We start from the raw sequence: 8,022 nt of genomic DNA on the forward strand, positions 1-8,022 counted from the left end.
TGTTTTTCCCTACCCATTTTGTGTATATCGGAATCTATCGATGTGCTCTTTACAAGACTGCAGGAGAGAATATAACATTCGTGAAACGGAAAAACCGGATGTCAAATGTGCATGGGCTTTGTGTCGGGATTGAGCGGAGTGACTCAGTGGTCAGGAAAATGCAACACTTGGGAATATATCAGGTGTTCTTTTTACTATACAGAATTGAAAAAAATTGCATGTGACAGACAGTTGAATTACAGGATCAGGTGGACATTACTTGCCCGAGAAATCTAATAGTGCAATAGATTAATGAAGAAAACTTTCATTATTAAGTTCTTGAATGATTACTTTTAGTAATCGTAGCCGCTGTGTTCCCAAGGCATATTCACTTGGCATGGTTCTCAGGATGACACCAGCTCCGAGATATTCATTCCCAATGTTGCGAAAAATACACTGGCCTTCCAGTTACTTTGATGCTTCAATGCATAAAACAGCATTTTGTTTAAAAAAGTAAATGGAACAACAATGAAGTTTTACTGCAAGTTTGACGAATGCATATCTTGAAACTGAGGTGCCACCCTTGGAATTCATTCCAAGTGGATATGCCTTGCAAACCCATCAACCACAATTTGTAAACTGCAATATGTGCACAAAGTAATTAGTTAAAAGCATATATTAATGATACTTTGTTAATTAGCCATTCATGCATTTGGATTTATTGTGCAAGTATGTTATCCTTTTCGAAGAATCCAACTTGAGAATTGGAATTTTGCTTTCTGCCACATGCTATTTCTAAACTTCTAGATAGTATTTAAAAAAAAGAAAGAAAAAAAAAGCACCAGGTATGTTGTGTGCTTACTAAAGAATCCCCTGTGGCAGATGGCGCTATTCTAATTCTTGAGCTGGACTGCTAGAAGAGGCAGATATTACTTGCACAAGAAAATGAAATGCATAGAGAGAGAAATGAAAGAGAGGAAAGGCAGGGAGGTTAACCATAAGAAAAGCCATTTGCTACCCTACAATGGGGAGAGAGGGGAGGGAGAAGTAGAAAGATATGGAAATACAGGGAGAGAGAAACAAAAAAAAAGCACATGCACAGTGAAATACATGATTGAATAACACCAAAATTTAGCTAAACAGTCCTTAACTGATTACTTTGCAGCTCACATATTACAATTTACGAAGCCGGTGAGCCGTGGAACAAATTTTGAATCTAGCACCAGCTTTTAGGTAAGCCCTATTACACTTGCAGTAATATGCAGGGTTGTTCCATTTCCTTTTCAACAAAGCACCTTTTTATGCATTGCAGGACAAAAATTGGTGAAACACTAATAGATTTTGTTGCACACTTTAGGAATGCATTTCCTGAAACTGGTGCCATGCTTACTATTTGTTCCAAGTGAATTTGCCTTGCGAACTCACTGGCTACAAATTGTAAATTGTATCATAAAAGCAATTAGTTATAAAGATGATTAGTAAAGCTTTTGTTAATTATTCAATCATGCATATTGATTTCTTGCGCAAGTAATGTCCGCCTCTTCGAGCAATTCAGCTCAAGGATCAGAACTGTGCTATGTGCCACAGACAACTTTAAAAAAATTCCGTATGTAACTCATATTAAAAACCACTGTATATCAATCAAGTTCTATAATTATTCATGTAAGAGGAGAAAAAAAAATCAAACCAACCCATAACATAGTTCTCTTTAGTGTGTTATTTGGATAGAAATTATTTTACAATGTTACTCTCAAAAGTATCAAATAAATGTTGCATAATAAGTATTATTAAATTCCCACTATGGTTGGGCTTCACAAAAAGAAGTGGCTTCACACTAAATTCACAGTTAAGAGTGGCATGTGAATTTCCAACAGCTGCATGCACTTGTGAAATTGTGTTCAATGTAATTGCTATAGCCCACTGTGCGTCTGCTACAGTCAAAACAACAGCCTGAATGAAACAGCAATTATGGGCAATTAAGGAATGGTTAAGGGCAGTGGCGTAGCTCGAAATATCTTTTGGCGGATATTATACTCCGCCGGTAAAAAAATAAAAAGAAAGAGAGCCTGCACCCAAACAATATCTTAGTCATTTTTCTGCTTTAATAAAGCCGAAGGGTTAGTTGTTTCATTCACTGCAATATCAACACAAAAATGCGAGTGCAACCAGGACTCTGAGGAGTTGATTCGCAACGATAACTTCAGCTTAGTGGTGCCATCTGGATTTTAGAACAGGAATTATTTTTGTCAACAAAAAGACCCTCCTATTTTAGGTTTTACATTTTAATATATAGATGTGGTGTGTAAATAGCATGGGCGAAAACAAAGCCGAAAGGAGGACGAGAGGGGGGGGGTATGAAGCGCTCAGAAAATTTCGGGGGGTGTTCTGACATCGAAACACCCTCCCTGGCTACGCCCCTGGTTAAGGGTAGTGAAACCCCCCGTGGTTGCTCAGTGGCTATGGGCTGCTGAGCATGAGGTCGCGGGATCGAATCCCGGCCACGGCGGCCGCATTTTGATGGGGGTGAAATGCGAAAACACCCGTGTACTTAGATTTAGGTGCACATTAAAGAACCCCAGGTGGTCGAAATTATTCCGGAGTCCCCCACTACGGCGTTCCTCATAATCAGATCATGGTTTTCGTACGTAAAACCCCATAATTTAAGGGTAGTGAATGGGATTCATTAATGTAAACTGACAGTAACAAATTGTACTGCCAGTTTACATTAATGAATGTAAACTGGTGTTTTTACCAGCAAAGACAGCTGGTAAAAACAATTGCACACATTAAATCAGTCGTCTTGGACCTATTTTATCTTCTAAAAGATTCGCACCAGCTCATTTTATATTATCAGCCAAAGTAATAGGCACATCAAAGTTGAAAACTATAGGCCAGTGAATGACCTTATGTTTCTAGTACACATATCCATAAAACTTTGGCTGAACAAACACATCTGGGCATTGAGGATGGGTTCAGTAAACTTACCTTAAGAACAGGAGCATTGTCATTGACATCTGTGACCCAAACTTCAACTTCGACATCATTTCGGAGTGGTGGAGACGACGCTCGTACAATCAGGGTGTACTTCTTGTGCGGAGACTCATAATCAAGGTCTGTTCTGGTAACAATCTCAGCTGGCTCTCCTGGTCTGGCTACCAGCGAAAAAGCATCCGCGTCAGGGCCACCAACAATGGCGTACTGGATTACTGCATTTGGTCCTTCATCTGGGTCATGCGCTTCTATTTCGCCTGCAACAGAGCCTATCGGGCTGTTTTCTGGAACAAACAGCCGGATTCGATCTGCCGAAAAACGGGGAGGGCTGTCGTTAACGTCCTCTATGTAAACTGTCACAGGCACAGATGCTGAAAGGGATGGGGACCCGCGGTCGACGGCAAAGACAACGAGATGATACACGGCCAATGTCTCACGATCAAGTACCCTGTTTGTCCGAATGATACCCGACGTCGGATCAACTCCAAAGGCACCGCTTCCATCATTCCCTCCAAGAAAAGTATAACGAATCTGCCCATTTAGGCCAAGATCACTGTCTGTTGCTGAGATGTGAACAACGCTTGTCCCAATGAGAGCATCTTCGCTGACCGTGCTAGTGTAGCCGGCTGTGGGAAAAGTGGGTGCATTGTCATTGACGTCTGCAACTTCCAGTTCTACATTTGTTGTGTCAGACAGTGGTGGGTTCCCATTGTCCTGAGCCATGACAACTAATGTATAGCCGCTAGCTTTTTCTCGGTCAAGAGGCTTCGTGGTCACGATTGCACCGGTTGTCGAATCGATTCGAAACTCTGGCACTTCCTCCTCCATTGTGTACGTGATGAGCGCGTTTCGACCAACGTCGCCATCATGTGCTTCCACTACAAGGACAGTCGTTGCTACCGGTACATCTTCTGGCACTGTAGCAGTGTACGGGGTTCGCTCGAAAATTGGTCGATGCGTGTTCGCATCGCTCACGTTGAGGTAGATTGTGGCTGTGTCCGACCGGCCGCCAGAGTCTGTAGCACTGACTGTCAGGACAAATCGCTTCTCGAGTTTGTAGTCAAGAGGTTGTGCTATGGACACCACTGCCTGCCTGTTATGGCTAACAATGCTAAAGCGATCCCTTGTGTTTCCACTTGTGATATGATAGACGAGACGCGAATTTTCGTCTCGGTCTGTGGCCGTGACGCTCACAACTGGAGTTCCCGGAGGGTCGGCCTCAGAGACTGTGCCTTCATAGATGCGTGGCTCAAACACCGGATCGTTGTCGTTTACATCCTGCACTCGAAGAAGAATGGTGGCCGTGGCAGATCGTGCAGGAGAGCCATGGTCGCGCGCAATGACTTGGAAGTTGTAGTTGGCGTCTTCCTCTCGGTCGAGCTCTCGCGTTGTCACAATCCAACCGGTGATGTCATCAATCCTCAAGGGCAAGTCTGCGTGCTCAGCAGAAGACAAGGTGTAGGAGATCTCAGCATTTGCCCCATCGTCCGCATCGTATGCTTGGACTCTTACTATACTGTGACTAATTGGAACGTTTTCAGGAACTGTCTCGTGAAAGAGGGAGGTGTAGAACTTTGGATCATTGTCATTAATATCAAGGACATTCACAAGTAGTTGAGTTGTGTTGGACCTAGAGGGTGTCCCGCCATCCTGAACCCTCACTACAAGGCGATAGCTGCGTGCTGACTCGTAATCTAATGGAGACAGAACAGTCACAGACCCTGTGAAGCTATCCATAGCAAAGTGGCCCTGTGTATTGCCGCCAATAAGACTGTACCTTAAAGCTGCATTTGCACCTTCATCAGCATCTACAGCACGGATTTTTGCTATCTCAGGGTGATTTAACCAGTTGATGTCTTCGGACACCTTGACAGAATAAGAACGTTCCGAGAACTGAGGGTAATTGTCATTGTCATCAAGGACAGTAATTTCAACAGTTGTTGATGCCGATTTCCGATCAGTGACTGGACCTGAATCACTTGCCTGAACTACGAGTGAATAGAAGGAGATTAATTCCCTGTCGAGAGATGTCTGTGTAGTAATGATGCCACTTTTTGAGTCTATTCCAAAGGCACTATTTGTACCATCTGGGTTCACAAGTGAGTAGTCAATATTGGCATTGGAACCCGAGTCTTGATCCGTTGCCCTGACTGTGACAACAGTGTAGCCTATTGGAACAGACTCTCGGATTGACGTTTCATAAGTTGATTGCTCAAACAGAGGAGCGTGATCGTTCTCATCAAGAACATTCACCTGCAAAGTGCTACTAGCAGTTGCTGGTGGGTGTGTATTTCCATCTATGGCAATAACCCTTAAATAGTGAACGTCCATGAACTCCCTGTCCAGGACAGTGGTGGTTGTCACGACACCCGACAGAGTATCAATGTTGAACATAGCCTGGCTTCTTGCGTCAAGAACAGCATGAAGTGAATACGACAAATCGGATGAAGAAGCCCCAGTAGTTGACGCTGTCATGGTTTCTACTACGTAGCCACGATCTTTGCCTTCTGGAACTGAAGCAATGTAAAGGTTCTTCTCAAAATGAAGTGCATGACGCCTGCTTCGATGGCGCCCAAAGGCCACAATTAAGTTATAGCTGGAGTTTCCACAAGACGAAGTCAACCTTGTCGTGAGAGTGTCTGCAACGGGACCACAGAAATCCGTGTGGGCTACCAGGTCTCCCGCGACCCTTTCTATGGCACAGCACCGGCTCGGTGGCGAGTATCCGTACGTAAGGCTGCAGTTCCCAAGGCGGGGCAGGAGGCTAGCCAATCTTACGATTGGTTCGCTTCGCACAAAGCACGCCTCTTGAAGCTGATATAGCGTCACGCGCACTGTATCCGAGGTGTCCGGCGAGACGTCGGTGACTTCGCACTCCGAGAAGCGCACCCATGTCGTCCACTCTGTCGAACAACACGGCCGTGTAGCGCGCACTGTCACTGGTACGGGGTTCTGCAAAAGAGAACCACACTGCACCGAGTTCTGCAACGTGACGGCTCCGCTATGACGGTCCACATCGAATAGACGTGCATCGGCGGCCGAGTCCGGCACGCGGAGGTCGTAAGTCCACGGCGGCGGTTCGTCAGGGCGAAGAAGCGCGGCGCGGAAGACCGCGAAGCCACGCCGGTTATCCGCTGGCCCCACGGAGGTCACAAGAGAGTCGGCGACCGTGAAGAGGCACGCCAAGCAGAGCAGCGACCGTCGCCGCAGAGGCGACGGCGCGACCCCCTCGCCCATGTCACAACAACTCCGCGTCGGGTGCCGGCGACCACGATGACAGCGCGCACGCCGAAACCACAACAAACGCGGCGTCTACGGAGCACGACGGCCGCACCATCGTCGTCGCGTCACAGGCTAAAAAATCGGGCACTTTTCGAAAGCTGCACAACATCGCCGACATGGCGCGGTATCCACAGGGGCCACGACGGCTGGCATCAATTATTGCGCTGGTTTCTACGGCCGCTCCACCGCGCGCACGCACACACCTTGCATCGATCGGCGTTGGGGTGAAGCCACACTCCGGGAAACAAAGCGCGCGTGGTGACCGCACAGAGGCATATCGCACGCGTCGGCCTTGTCAAACTCTGCTCGCGTTTCGGACACTCCTAGCCGCTTTGAAGCGAGTCACTCGGAGCACGGAATGCAACGACGACGACGACATCTCGAAGGATCCTTGTGGCCCCATCGGCCCTCATTGTCCGAAAACCGGTCTTTCCCATCGCCGCGCCGCGGCGACTTCTCGGAGGAGGAGGAGCACCCTCGGAGAGCGGCGGCAGCTCCGGCTTCGCAACGAGCGAGAGAGAAAAAGAAGTCAATGAAAAAGAGCACAAGGCAGGTTCAGTGCGCCACGCACCAACAGACGCGCGGACAGCGCGACTCGAATTCGCGCGACTGCCGCTAGGCGTCTGCGGGGCGCTGCGGTTGCCCTGCTTGCCTTTTGCCTGCTCGCGTGCAGTCCGGAAACAAGTCATTACGTACGGCTCGCGGGCACTTCGTGCTTGGCTTTCTCCACCGCGCGCCCTGCTTTTTTTTTTTTTTTTTTGTGGCGGATCTTCCCTTGTTTCTACCACCCGCGGCGTGGCCACGAACAAAAGGGCATTAGGCAAAAAGGCGGCTTGCTAAGAGGAATCGTTTTCTGGAGCAACTTTGCTGTATGGTGCCGAAAGTACGGCGCCTTTACGGTGGACACGGTCCTGTTGTTTATGGTGCACGCATTGTTCTTGGCTTCCTATTCGTTGTATGGAGCGGCTTGTAAGAGGAAGTCAGTAATGTGGCCCATGCTGAGCGCCTACCTTGAAGGCACACTTGTTTGGTCAAGGGTGCGCTTTCTCCGACGGGTGGGAGAAGCGACTACGGATTTATGGTTGTATGAGGTATTCCGTAACTCCCGGAGTGCTTCGATATAGGAAATGATCGGGCGTTCTGGCGTGCACTGTACGCCCGGTTTTGCGCAGGGACGGGGCATAAATATATGAATGAGCCCACCGTGCGCATAGCCAGTCGACACGGCAGTTCCGGCAGTATACGGAGCATGAATTTGGTGATGAGCGCTGCCGGCAAACCAGCCGTGTGGGCTGGCGTGACGCGTCCCAATCACACAACCGTGTCACGCGACAGCCAATGAAAAGCCCCTCGAGACAAACCCGGGTCGATCCGCGTATAATGGCCACCAATCACACGCTCCATAGCCGGCTCGTTTGCCGATGTCGTGAGCCCTGTTTGCGCGACGGATCTTTTTAGACTTTCGTATATGCACTACATTGCAGAGTACTGTACGGGCCAAAATTTTCGGCTCGGGCCCAGCCCGGGCTCGCGAATCCGAGCCTGCATTGACCAGACCCGGCCCGTGCGCGGGACTATATGAACGGGCCCAGTCCGGGCCCGCCGGAGGAAGATATATCTATGCATGCCTTATAACTGTCATTTCCTCGGCGGTGTATTAAAGACATCACAATAAAAATACATGCAGTGACAATAAAACGTTGAGAACCCTGAAAAGGCCGATAGAACCAAGACCTGGGTTACACATTTCTGGTAAGGGATCTTGTTTTA

This window comes from Dermacentor silvarum, chromosome 10 (genome assembly GCF_013339745.2).
Source record: "Dermacentor silvarum isolate Dsil-2018 chromosome 10, BIME_Dsil_1.4, whole genome shotgun sequence".
Classification (NCBI taxonomy): Eukaryota; Metazoa; Arthropoda; class Arachnida; order Ixodida; family Ixodidae; genus Dermacentor; species Dermacentor silvarum.